Source organism: Meles meles, chromosome Y (assembly GCF_922984935.1).
Source record: "Meles meles chromosome Y, mMelMel3.1 paternal haplotype, whole genome shotgun sequence".
Lineage (NCBI taxonomy): Eukaryota > Metazoa > Chordata > Mammalia > Carnivora > Mustelidae > Meles > Meles meles.
The window spans coordinates 42,041,834-42,056,381 of record NC_060088.1 but is presented as its reverse complement, the minus strand read 5'-3'; positions in this window follow the sequence as shown (position 1 = coordinate 42,056,381).

Below are 14,548 nucleotides of genomic sequence, written 5' to 3'. Positions count from 1 at the left end.
GCCCCTAGGCCCTAAACTGAACCCTAGCTTGGGTTTGCAGGCATCACTACTCAAAGGTCTGGTCTCAATTACCAGCATATGAGGGTCTCCTGAGGCACAAAACAGAACACATTTCGTCTCCACATTTGAACCTTGCCATTGGGAACTGTGTAAAACCCTCCAGGTAGGAGAATCCTAAAGGGCCCCTGAGCCACCGCCACATTCCAGGGTCTCCATGGACACAAACCCGCATTATGACCCATCAGAATGAGAGTCCATTTCAACTCAGCCCCCTGGGAACCTCGCCCCAGAGGCAGGAGATCAAACCTTCCTTATCCCTAGGAGCCAATGGGAAAGAGAGGTGGGTTTTCCAGGCATCCATCCTTAGGGCCGTGCTCTCAAATCTTTCCATATGGGGCGGCCTAGGGCCATCCAACAGTTCTCATCTCTAACACAGAAGGAAACCTAGATGTTTGGAGCAGCTCACAGACTTAGAGTGGGAAAAGCTTCATGGCCTCATAAAGCCACTTTTCCATTCAGGAACCATCATGGTCGCAAAGTACATCCTGAGCCAACCTCTGATACTCGCCCTTATTTCAGATGTTTGAGATCTCCATTCAGGCTCTGCAGAGTGGGCCTGCTGTGCCTTCCGCCTGAAACGTCACCCTAGCTTGTGTTTTCAGACTTCCATCCTCACAGTCGTAGCCCAGAAGCCCTTCACATAGGGAATTCTATAGCCACAATGCAGCACATTACCTCCACACCAGAAGAAAAACATGCCCTATGGGGCTCCACAGAAACCCCAAATGAGGATCAACTGGCTTGGCCCTCAAGAGCTCCCCATTTTCCAGGGAAGCCCTGTGCACTAACGCTCTGTCTGACATAGCCTGATCCAAACCTCCTGTCAGACACCCAGACAGCTGGTGGCATATGCAGCAGACCAGAACAGCTATGACCCTCTGCTGTCATCTCTTCCCAACCTGGATTTTCAGACCCCTTATACTGAAACCTTATTTCAAATCCCTGCATATAGGGGAACATGATGCACAAAAGAGTACTCCTCCTTCCCCATGGCAGGAAACCTGGATGTTGGGATGGGTGTCCAACCCTCAGAGTGGAAGCCAGCTGCATGGCCCGTGAGACCACACCCACACAGGAGTGTTGCCCTGGGCACATACAGGCATTGTGAACTTCAGCCTGAGGCGCCTTTCAAACAAGCTCCCTTGGTAGCTGGACCAGGAGCACGCTGAGCGGGCCTGCCATGCCTCTAGGCCCAAATACTAACCGAGGTTGGAGTTATCCAGGAGCCCAGACCCAGAACCCATTTCTGGAATCCCTGTTTTGGCGGGACTCCTGAGATGGAAAACAGCACTTCTTGCACAAAAAGATACCAAACTCTTGGGACCCAGACAGAATCCCCAGAGAGGAAGAATCTTCCATGGTCCTGTGAGGCCACCCCTACATTCCATGACCCCCTAGACACACAATCCAGACAGAAGAGGCTGCCCTACCACCTCCCAGTGGCCCAAATTTCAAATCCCGAGGAGTGCCCTTACAGTCTTTAGATTTGGCCTGCCATACCCTCAGCCCCAAACCTAACCGGAGTTTGTGTCGGCAGACTTCTGGCTCCAAAGCCCTGGCCCACATGCCCTCCAGGATGGGGACTCTGGAGCACCACCTCAGGACTGGGCCTGCTCTCCCGAAGGAAACTCTGCCCATCACAGTTGCACAAACCCTCCAGATTAGGAGCAATCTGCAAGACCCATGAGCCCACCCCAATTTTGTAGGCCGCTTTGGGCAAAACTGCACAGTCTGACACACCCTAAGTACCTACTTCAAGGCAGACAGGCAGGTCAATGGCCCTGAGTCAGATTATTGAATCTGATATGCCCCTAGGACCTCATGGGAACCCTACCTTATTAGGTTTTCAGGCATCTGTTCCCAGAGGCCTGCTCTGGAATACCAACATATGGTCGAACATGTGGTCCCTGAGCCACACAACAGAACCTCTCCTGTCCCCAGAAGGAAACCTTGCACGTGGGAGCTGTTTCAAACCCTCAGAGTAGGAGAATAGTGCATGGCCCCTAAGCCACCACCACATTCTAAGGTCTCACTGGACACAAAGCAGCATTGTGACCCATCAGCAAGAGACCCCATGTCAACTCAGCCCACTGGGCATTTCGTCCCAGAGCCAGCTGATCTAACCTGCCATGTTCCTCGGCTGCAATGGGAACATGATGTGGGATTTCCAGGCATCCGTGCAGAGAGCTCGGCTACCTAATCATTCCATATGGGGGTCTCTGGAGCCATCCAACCATACTCCCCTCTCCCATAGAAGGACAACTTGCTGTTTGGAGCAGCTCACAAGCCCCAGCATGGGAAAATGTCCATGGCCTCTTGAGGCCACCCATCCATTCGTCGGCCATCATGGACACGAACTCCAGTGTGACCGGACATCTGACACTCGCCCTTACTCAGGTGCTCAACATCTCAAATAAGATGCTCAACATCTCAAAAAAAATGCTGCACATTGCAATTGCTGTGTCCAGGCACTGAAATGAACCGTAGCTTGTGTTGTCAGACTTACATCCTCACACTCACAGTCCACAAGCCCTCCAGATTGAAAATTGTGGAGCCACAAAGCAGCCTTCCTCCAGCCCACCAGAAAGAAGTGCCCTATGGGTCTTCCCAGAAACTTCATATGAGGATCCAGCTGCACAGCCCTTGACGGCACCCCGAAGTCATAGGCCGCCCAGTGTACTAATGCTCTGTCTGACACAACCTGAGCCCTGACCTCCTGTGAGCCACCAAGATAATGGGCCCCATATCCTGCATGTGTTACCTTCTGTGGACCAAGGCCGTGATCTCTACCCAACCTGGTTATTCAGGCATTTGTCCCCAGACCTTAGCTCAAATCCCTGCCTAAGGGGGAACCTGAAGCACAAAAGCATACTCCTCCTTCCCCATGGCAGGAAACCTTGCATTTGGGATGGGTGTCCAACCCTCAGAATAGGAGCAAGCTACATGGCCCATGAGACCTTGCCCAGTCAGGAGGGCTGCCCTTTGCACAAATAGGCATTGTAACCCTCAGCCTGAGCCCGCATTAAAATAAGACTCCTCGGCAGCTGGACCCAGAGCATGTCCAGCGGGCCTGCAATGCCCCTAGGCCCAAATCCTAACCCTCCATGTGGTTATCAAGGCGCCAAGACCCAGAAGCCGTCTCTGGAATCCCTGTTTCGGCGGGACTCCTGAGACAGAAAACAGCACTCTTCCCTTCCCCCAGAAAGACACCAAATGTTATGGAGCCAGGTAGAATCCCCAGAGAGGACGAATCTCCCAAGGCCCCATGAGTCCAGCCCTACATTCTGTCACCATCCTAGACACACAATACAGACAGAAGAGCCTGCCCTACCACCTCACAGCTGCTCTAATTTCAAATCACGAGGAGCTGCCATCAGGGTCTGCAGATCGCGACGGCCTTCACCTTGACCAGAACCCTATGCCAAGCTTGTGTTTGCAGACTTCTGTCCCCAAAGCCCTGGCCCACATGCGCTCCAGGATGGGGCCTCAGGAGCCACACCGCAGGACTGGACCTGTCCTCGTGAAGGAAATTCTGCCTGTCACAGTTGCCCAAACCCTCCAGATTAGGAGAGACCTGCAAGACCCCTAATCCCCTTCCAATTTCCAAGGTAGATCTGGACTAAAATGAGCAGTCTGACACATCCTAGTCACCTACCTCCGAGCAGACACCTAGGTCAATGGCCCTGAGTCAGAATTTGAAACTGACATGCCCCGAGGACCTCATTGGGACCTAGCTTAGGGTTTCAGTAATCTGTCCCCAGAGACCTGTTCTGGAATACCAACATATGGTCCAACACGTGGTCCCTGAGCCACATAACAGAACCCCTCCTGTCCCCAGAAGGAAAGCTTCCTCTTGGAAGCTGTGCTAAACCCTCAGGGTAGGGGAATCCTTCATGATCCCTGAGCCACCACCATATACTATGGTCTCCCTGAACACAAAGCAGCACTCTGACCCGTCAGCATGAGAACCTATGTCATCTCAGCCCACTGGGCACTTTGCCCCATTGCCAGCAGATTGAAACTGCCATGTTCTTCGGCTGTAATGGAAACGCGAGATGGGCTTTCCCATGCAGAGAGCTCTGCTATCCAATCTTTAAATATGGGGGTCCCTGGATCAACCTAAACGGACTCCTCCTGTCCCACAGAAGAATGCCATGCTGTTTGGGGCAGCTCATAAGCCCCAGCGTGGGAAAACTTCCATGACCTCATGAGACCACCACTCCATTCGTCGGTCATCATGGACACAAACTGCAGTGTGTGCGACCATCTGACACTCGCCCTTACTCAGGTGCTGGAGAACTCGAATCAGCCACTACACACTGGAACTGCCACGTGGTTGGCACTGAACTGAATCGTAGCTTATGTTCAGCTTATATTCAGACTTCCGTCCTCACACTCCTGGCCAGCAAGTCCTCCAGACTGGGAATTCTGGAGCCACAATGCAGCCTTCTGCCTGACCACCAGAAAGAAGAAGGGCCCTAGGTGTCTGCCCAGAAATCCCACATGAGGATCCACCTGCACGGCACTCAGCACCCCAATGTCCTAGGTTGCTCTGTCACTAATGCTCTGTCTGACACAGCATGAGCCCCAACCTCCTGTCAGCCACCCATTTAGAAGGCTCCATATCCTGCAGATGCGATTGGCCATGGCCCACGACCGTCAGGTATTCATGCATCTGACCCCAGACCTCAACTCAAATCCCTGCCTATGGGGGGACTGAAGCACAAAAGAGTACTCCTCCTTCCCCATGGCAGGAAACCTGGTTGTTAGGATGGGTGTCCAACCCGCTTATTGGGAGCCTTCTGCATGACAAATGAGTCCACGCCCACTCATGAGGGCCACCCTGGGCACAAACAGGTATTGTCACCTTCAGCCTGAGCCTGCTTTCAAGCAAGCCACCTCAGAAGCTGGACCAGGAGCCAGCATACTGGGCCTGCCATGACCCTTGGCCCATGATAACCCTTGGTCGTTTACTCCAGGTGCCTGACTCCAGAACCTATCTCTGGAATCCCTGTTTTGGCACGACCCCGAGACAGAAAACCACACTCTTCCCTTCACCCAGAAAGACACCAAACTCTTGGGATCCTGGCAGAATCCCCAGAAAGGAAGCATCTCCCATGGCCCCATGAGGCCACCCCTACAATCCACGGCCATCCTAGACACACAATCCAGACATAAGAGCCTGTGCTACTGCCTCCCAGCTTCCCAAATTTCAAATCCCGAGGAGCTGCCCTCAGGGTCTGCAGATCGGACCTGCCATCACCTCACCCCTAACCCTAACCTAAGCGTGTGTTTGCAGACTTCTGTCCCCAAAGCCCTGGACCACATGCCCTCAAGGAGGGGCCTCCAGAGCCACACCTCAGAACTGGGCATGCGTTCCCAAAGGAAACTCTGCCTGTCACAGTTGCCCAAACCCTCCAGATTAGGAGAAACCTGCAAGGCCCTTGATCCCACCCCAATTTCCGGGGCCGCTCTGGACAAAAATGTGCATTCTGACACACCCTAGCCACCTACCACCAGGCAGACATGCAGATCAATGGCCCTGAGTCAGAAGATTGAACCTGACATGTCCCCAGCACCTCATTGGAACCCTAGCTTAGATTTTCAGGCTTCTGTACTTAGAGGTCTGTCCTGGAATACCAACATATGGGCCAACATGTGATCCCTGAGCCACACAACAGAACCCCTCCTGTCCCCAGAAGTAAACTTTGCTCTTGGGAGCTGTGTCAAACCCTCAGGGTAGGAGAATCCTGCATGGCCCCTGAGCTACCACCACATTCTAAGGTCTCCCTGGACACAAACCAGCATTGTGATCTGTCAGCATGAGAACCCTTGTCACAGTCCCCTGGGCCCTTTATGCCAGAGCCAGCAGATCGAACCTGCCATGCTCCTCAGCTGCAATGATAATGTGATGTGGGATTTCCAGATATCCATGGGGAGAGCTCTACTATCCAGTCTTTCCATATGGGGGACCATAGAGCCTTCTAATCGGACTCCCCATGTCCCAAAGCAGGGCACCTTGCTGTTTGGAGCATCTCACAAATCCCAGAGTGGGAAAACCTCCATGGCCTCAAGAGGCCACCACTCCGTGAGTCATGCATCATGGACACAAAGTCCAGTGTGAGTGTACATCTGAACCTCGCTGTTACTCAGGTGCTGGAGATCTTGAATCAGCTGCTACACATTGGAACTGCCATGCGCTCGGCACTGAACTGAATCATAGCTTATGTGTTCAGACTTCCATTCTCACACTCCTGGTTGGCAAGCCCTCCAGACTGGGAATTCTGGAGCCACAACACAGCCTTCTGCCTGCCCACCAGAAAGAAGGGCCTTATGGTTGTGTCCAGAAACCCCACATGAGGATCCACCTGCACAGCCCTTGACGGCACCCCAATGTCCTAGGCCGCCTTGTGCACAAATGCTTTGTCTGACACAGCCTGAGCCCCAACCTCCTGTGAGCCACCAAAATAGTGGGGCCAATATCCTGCAGGTGGGACCTGCCATGGCCCGAGGCCATCATCTCTACCCAACCTGCGTTCAGGCATCTGTCCCCAGACCTTAGCTCCAATCCCAGCCTATGGGTGAACCTGATGCACAAAAGAGTACCCTTCCTTCCCCATGGCAGGAAACCTGGCTGTGGGGATGGGTGTCCAACCCTCAGAGTGGGAGCCAGCTACATGGCCCATGAGACCACGCCCACTCAGGAGGGCTGCCCTTTGCACAAACAGGCATTGTGACCCTCAGTCTGAGCCTGCTTTCAAACAAGCGCCCTCAATAGCTGGGCCAGGAACCCACATATCAGGCCTTCCATGCCCCTAGGCCCAAATCCTAACCCTCAGTTGGGTTCTGCAGGTGCCCAGACTCAAAACCCATCTCTGGAGTCCCTGTTTTGGTGGGACCCCAGAGACAGAAAACAGCACTCTTCCCTTCCCCCCGAAAGACACCAAACTCTTGGAAGCTGGGCAGAATTCCCAGACAGGAATCATCTCCCATGGGCCCATGAGGCTACCCCTACATTTCGTGGCCATTCTAGACACACAATCCAGACAAAAGCTGCACTACAGTCTCACAGCTGCCCGAATTTCAAATACCGAGGAGCTGCCCTCAGGGTATGCATTTCAGGCATACCATCACCTCGCCCCTACCCCTAAGCCGAGCTTGTGTTTCCAGATTTCTGTCCCCAAATCCCTGGCCCACATGCCCTCCAGAATGGGGCCTCTGGATCCACACCGCAGGACTGGATAATTGAAAACAAGATGAAAGTATGATGTGGGCTTTCAATTCTTCATGTGAAAAGAGGAATTTCCAGATATGGAAATCTGTATTCCCTATAGCACTACACTAGTAGCAATAGAGACAGGAAGCTTACGTCCCTTCATGAGAGAGGAAGGCCCTCTTGAAAAGGACTTATCATCCATGATGATATTGATTCTGCTTCTCTTGCCGTCTTTGAGGTTTGACCTCTACAAACTTTTTGTTTATTTATGTAAAAGGATAATAATGACATTTTTCTTGGGTTATGATTGGTAGTTTCTTCTCTCAGCAACTTATTTCCTGCATGTCTTCTGCAGAAAGCATGAGGCTATGAAAGTTTCTGGAGCCCAGAAGATAGGGATTAGAGGAATATTTAACTTTCCTGTCCTCCTTCTTTCTCCCGGATCTATTCTCTTTTGTCTCTGAATAAAGACTTCTCTCACTTTCCTCATTGAATAAATAATGAACAAGCCAATGCATAAGTGAGACTATAAAATAGTATAGGGAGAAAGCAAGTGGGAAATAATGTTATCCTAGAAATGTAGCTGGAACCCTAGGTATGAGATTGGAAAATGGAAATCTGTACACACGAAAATGGAAATCTGTACACACGAAAGTTGTAAATCAGATAGATCAATGCAAAGTACTGAAAGTCCCCATGAAAAATAATCACACCAGCACTCCTCATTGTTTTATATATATATATATATAGTTATAGATATCTATAACTATAGATTAATATATCTATATATTATCTATATAATATATATTATATTATATATTGCAATATATTATATTATATTGTGATATATACATTATAGTATAATATAATATATATTATATTATATTATATATTATATATCTATATATGTAATACAATCTATAATATATATAGATATCTATAACTAATAGATATCTATAACTATATCTTTATATATATCATCACAAAATATATATATCTCCACAAAAATAACTAGAAATGACAATGTAGGCAAGCATACCATTTCATGTTTATATTGTCATGCCAATAACTTCAATTAACACCTTATTTAGGCTAAACACTTATCCTTCACAGCATTGCTAAACACAAAAAGTGAAGTGTGATTATTTTCTTCCTAGTACTGGCTCTTCTCACTCAGTCTTATTCAGCATATTGTTTTCGTCTCAAGAGACAGGTTATACCTCTGACCTGCATTAGAAAATTTAGCAAATGGGAGAGCATTGAAGATGGCGGAGAAGTAGCAGCCTGAGACTACATCAGGTAGCAGGAGATCAGCTCGATAGCTTATCAAAACATTGCAAACATCTACAAATCCAACGGGAGAGCGAAGAGAAGAACAGCAACTCTAGAAACAGAAAATCAACCACTTTCTGAAAGGTAGGACTGGCAGAGAAGTGAATCTAAAATGACAGGAAGATAGACCGCAGGGGGAGGGGCCGGCTCCCGGCAAGCGGCGGAGCAACGGAGCACAAAATCAGGACTTTTAAAAGTCTGTTCAACTGAGGGACATTGCTCCAGAGGCTAAACCAGGGTGAAGCCCACGCGGGGTCAGTGTGGCCCGAGGCCCCGCAGGGTCACAGAAGGATCAGGGGTGTCAGAGTGTCGGAGAGCTCGCAGGTATTAGAACGGAGAAGCTGGCTACAGAGACAGAGCCGAGGACTGAACTCTCAGCTCGGGGTTACCTTGAACTGGTCGCGGGCTGGGTGAGCTCGGAGCGCGGCTAGAGGCTGGGGATATGGGAGTGATTGGGTGCTGTCCTCTGGGGGCGCACTGAGGAGTGGGGCCCCAGGTTCTGGGCTCCTCTGGGCCAGAGACTGGGAGGCCGCCATTTTCATTCCCATCCTCCGGAACTCTACGGAAAGCGTTCAGGGAACAGAAGCTCCCAAAAGCGAACCTGAGCAGATTACTTAGTCCGGCCGCCGGTAAGGGCGGTGCAATCCCGCCTCGGGCAAAGACACTTGAGAGTCACTACAACAGGCCCCTCCCCCAGAAGATCAACAAAATATACAGCCAGGATGAAGTTCATCTATCAAGGAGAAAGCAGGTTCAATTCTTAAGACAGCAGAGCAATTCCAGAGGAGGAGAAAGCAAAGCAGGGAACTCATGGCTTTCTCCCCATGATTCTGTAGTCTTGCGGCTACTTCAATTTTTTTTTCTTTTTTCAAGTTTTTTTTCTTTTTTTTTTTTTAAAGATTTTATTTATTTATTTGACAGAGAGAGATCACAAGTAGACAGAGAGGCAGGCAGAGAGAGAGAGAGGGAAGCAGGCTACCCGCTGAGCAGAGAGCCCGATGCGGGACTCGATCCCAGGACCCCGAGATCATGACCTGAGCCGAAGGCAGCGGCTTAACCCACTGAGCCACCCAGGCGCCCAAGTTTTTTTTTTTTTCTTTTTTCTTCTTCTGCTAAATTTTTTAAAACTTTTACCCTTTTCTTTTTTAACGTTTTTTGACTAGTTCATCTAAATATATATATTCTTTCTTTCTTTCTTATATTTTTTTATTTGTTTTATTTTTTAAATATTTTTCTTTTTTTTCCTTTTTTTTTTCTTTTTTTTTTCAGAACCTGTTTTTATGCCCTATCTCCCCCCCACAATTAGGGGTCTCTTCTGATTTGGTTACAGCGCATTTTTCTGGGGTCTTTGCCACCCTTTTAGTAGTTTATTTGCTCCTTCATATCCTCTTATCTGGACAAAATGACAAGGTGGGAAAAATCACCACAAACAAAAGAACAAGAGACAGTACCGAAGGCAAGGGACCTAATCAACACAGACATTGGTAATATGTCAGATCAAGAGTTCAGAATGACGATTCTGAACATTCTAGCCGGGCTCGAAAAAGGCATGGAAGATATTAGAGAAACCCTCTCTGGAGAGATAAAAGACCTTTCTGGAGAAATTAAAGAACTAAAATCTAACCAAGTTGAAATAAAAAATGCTATTAATGAGGTGCAATGAAAAATGGAGGCTCTCACTGCTAGGATCAATGAGGCAGAAGAAAGAATTAGTGATATAGATGACCAAATGACAGAGAATAAGGAAGCCGGTCAAAAGAGGGACAAACAGCTACTGGACCATGAGGGGAGAATTTGAGAGATAAGTGACACGATAAGACGAAACAACATTAGAATAATTGGGATTCCAGAAGAAGAAGAAACAGAGAGGGGAGCAGAAGGTCTATTGGAGAGAATCATTGGAGAGAGTTTCCCTAATATGGCAAAGGGAACAAGCATCAAAATCCAGGAGATGCAGAGAACCCCCCTCAAAGTCAACAAGAATAGGTCCACACCCCGTCACCTAATAGTAAAATTTACAAGTCTTAGTGACAAAGAGAAAATCCTGAAAGCAGCCCGAGAAAAGAAGTCTGTAACATACAATGGTAAAAATATTAGATTAGTGGCAGACTTATCCACAGAGACCTGGCAGGCCAGAAAGAGCTGGCATGATATATTCAGAGCACTCAACGAGAAAAACATGCAGCCAAGAATACTCTATCCAGCTAGGCTATCATTGAAAATAGAAGGAGAGATCAAAAGCTTCCAGGACAAACAAAATCTGAAAGAATTTGCAAACACCAAAACAGCTCTACAGGAAATATTGAAAGGGGTCCTCTAAGCAAAGAGAGAGCCTAAAAGTAGTAGATCAGAAAGGTACAGAGACAATATACAGTAACAGTCACCTTACAGGCTAATAATGGCACTAAATTCATATCTCTCAATAGTTACCCTGAATGTTAATGGGCTAAATGCCCCAATCAAAAGACACAGGGTATCAGAATGGATAAAAAGACAAAACCCATCAGTATGTTGCCTACAAGAAACTCATTTTAGACGCGAAGACACCTCCAGATTTAAAGTGAGGGGGTGGAAAACAATTTACCATGCTAATGGGCATCAGAAGAAAGCTGGGTTGGCAATCCTTATATCAGATCAATTAGATTTAAAGCCAAAGACTATAATAAGAGATGAGGAAGGACACTATATCCTACTCAAAGGGTCTGTCCAACAAGAAGATCTAACCATTTTAAATATCTATGCCCCTAACGTGGGAGCAGCCAACTATATCAACCAATTAATAACAAAATCAAAGAAACACATCAACAATAATACAATAATAGTAGGGGACTTTAACAAACCCCTCACTGAAATGGACAGATCATCCAAGCAAAAGATCAACAAGGAAATAAAGGCCTTAAATGACACACTGGACCAGATGGACATCACAGATATATTCAGAACATGTCATCCCAAAGCAACAGAATACACATTCTTCTCTAGTGCACATGGAACCTTCTCCAGAATAGATCACATCCTGGGTCACAAATCAGGTCTCAACCGGTATCAAAAGATTAGGATCATTTCCTGCATATTTTCAGACCACAATGCTCTGAAGCTAGAACTCAATCAAAGAGGAAAGCTGGAAAGAACCCAAATACATGGAGACTAAACAGCATCCTTCTAAAGAATGAATGGGTCAACCAGGAAATTAAAGAAGAATTGAAAAAATTCATGGAAACAAATGATAATGAAAACACAACAGTTCAAAATCTGTGGGACACAGCAAAGGCAGTCCTGAGAGGAAAATATATAGCGGTACAAGCCTTTCTCAAGAAACAAGAAAGGTCTCAAGTACACAACCTAACCCTACACGTAAAGGAGCTGGAGAAAGAACAAGAAAGAAACCCTAAACCCAGCAGGAGAAGAGAAATCATAAAGATCAGAGCAGAAATCAATGAAATAGAAACCAAAAAAAAAAAAAAAAAAAAAACAATAGAAAAATCACTGAAACTAGGAGCTGGTTCTTTGAAAGAATCAATAAGATTGATAAACCCCTGGCCAGACTCATCAAAAAGAAAAGAGAAAGGACCCAAATCAATAAAATCATGAATGAATGAGGAGAGATCACAACTAACACCAAAGAAATACAGACAATTATAAGAACATACTATGAGCAACTCTACGCCAACAAATTGGACAATCTGGAAGAAATGGATGCATTCCTAGAGACATATAAACTACCACAACTGAACCAGGAAGAAATAGAAAACCTGAAACAGGCCCATAACCAGTAAGGAGATTGAAAGAGTCATCAAAAATCTCCAAACAAACAAAAGCCCAGGGCCAGACGGCTTCCCAGGCGAATTCTACCAAACATTTAAAGAAGAACTCATTCCTATTCTCCTGAAACTGTTCCAAAAAATAGAAATGGAAGGAAAACTTCCAAGCTCATTTTATGAGGCCAGCATCACCTTGATTCCAAAACCAGACAAGGATCCCACCAAAAAAGAGAACTACAGACCAATATCCTTGATGAACACAGATGCAAAAATTCTCGCCAAAATACTAGCCAATAGGATTCAACAGTACATTAAAAGCATTATTCACCATGATCGAGTAGGATTTATTCCAGGGCTGCAGGGTTGGTTCAACATCTGCAAATCAATCAATGTGATACAACACATTAATAAAAGAAAGAACAAGAACCATATGATACTCTCAATAGATGCTGAAAAAGCATTTGACCAAGTACAGCATCCCTTCCTGATCAAAACTCTTCAAAGTGTAGGGATAGAGGGCACATACCTCAATATTATCAAAGCCATCTATGAAAAGCCCACCGCAAATATCATTCTCAATGGAGAAAAACTGAAAGCTTTTCCGTTAAGGTCAGGAACACGGCAGGGATGTCCATTATCACCACTGCTATTCAACATAGTACTAGAAGTCCTAGCCTCAGCAATCAGACAACAAAAAGAAATTAAAGGCATCCAAATTGGTAAAGAAGAAGTCAAACTATCACTCTTCTCAGATGATATGATACTATATGTGGAAAACCCAAAAGACTCCACTCCAAAACTGCTAGAACTTGTCCAGGAATTCAGTAAAGTGTCAGGATATAAAATCAATGCACAGAAATCAGTTGCATTTCTGTACACCAACAACAAGACTGAAGAAAGAGAAATTAAGGAGTCAATCCCATTTACAATTGTACCCAAAACTATAAGATACCTAGGAATAAACCTAACCAAAGAGACTAAGAATCTATACATAGAAAATTATAAAGTACTCATGAAAGAAATTGAGGAAGACACAAAGAAATGGAAAAATGTTCCATGCTCCTGGATTGGAAGAATAAATATTGTGAAAATGTCCATGCTACCTAAAGCAATCTACACATTTAATGCAATCCCTATCAAAATACCATCCATTTTTTTCAAAGAAATGGAACAAATCATCCTAAAATTTATATGGAACCAGAAAAGACCTTGAATAGCCAAAGGAATATTGAAAAAGAAAGCCAAAGTTGGTGGCATCACAATTCCGGACTTCAAGCTCTATTACCAAGCTGTCATCATCAAGACAGCATGGTACTGGCACAAAAACAGACCACATAGATCAGTGGAACAGAATAGAGAGCCTAGAAATCGACCCTCAACTCTATGGTCAACTCATCTTTGACAAAGCAGGAAAGAATGTCCAATGGAAAAAAGACAGCCTCTTCAATAAATGGTGCTGGGAAAATTGGACAGCCACATGCAGAAAAATGAAATTGGACCACTTCCTTACACCACACATGAAAATAGACTCCAAATGGATGAAGGACCTCAATGTGAGGAAGGAATCCATCAAAATCCTTGAGGAGAATGCAGGCAGCAACCTCTTCGACCTCAGCCGTAGCAACATCTTCCTAGGAACAATGGCAAAGGCAAGGGAAGCAAGGGCAAAAATGAACTCTTGGGATTTCATCAAGATCAAAAGCTTTTGCACAGCAAAGGAAACAGTTAACAAAACCAAAAGACAACTGAGAGAATGGGAGAAGATATTTGCAAACGACATATCAGATAAAGGGCTAGTATCCAAAATCTATAAGGAACTTAGCAAACTCAACACCCAAAGAACAAACAATCCAATCAAGAAATGGGCAGAGGGCATGAACACACATTTCTGCAAAGAAGACATCCAGATGGCCAACAGACACATGACAAAGTACTCCACGTCACTCGGCATCAGGGAAATACAAATCAAAACCACAATGAGATATCACCTCACACCAGTCAGAATGGCTAAAATTAACAAGTCAGGAAATGAGAGATGCTGGCGAGCATGTGGAGGAAGGGGAACCGTCTTACACTGTTGGTGGGAATGCAAGCTGGTGCAACCACTCTGGAAAACAGCATGGAGGTTCCTCAAAATGTTGAAAATAGAACTACCCTATGACCCAGCAATTGCACTACT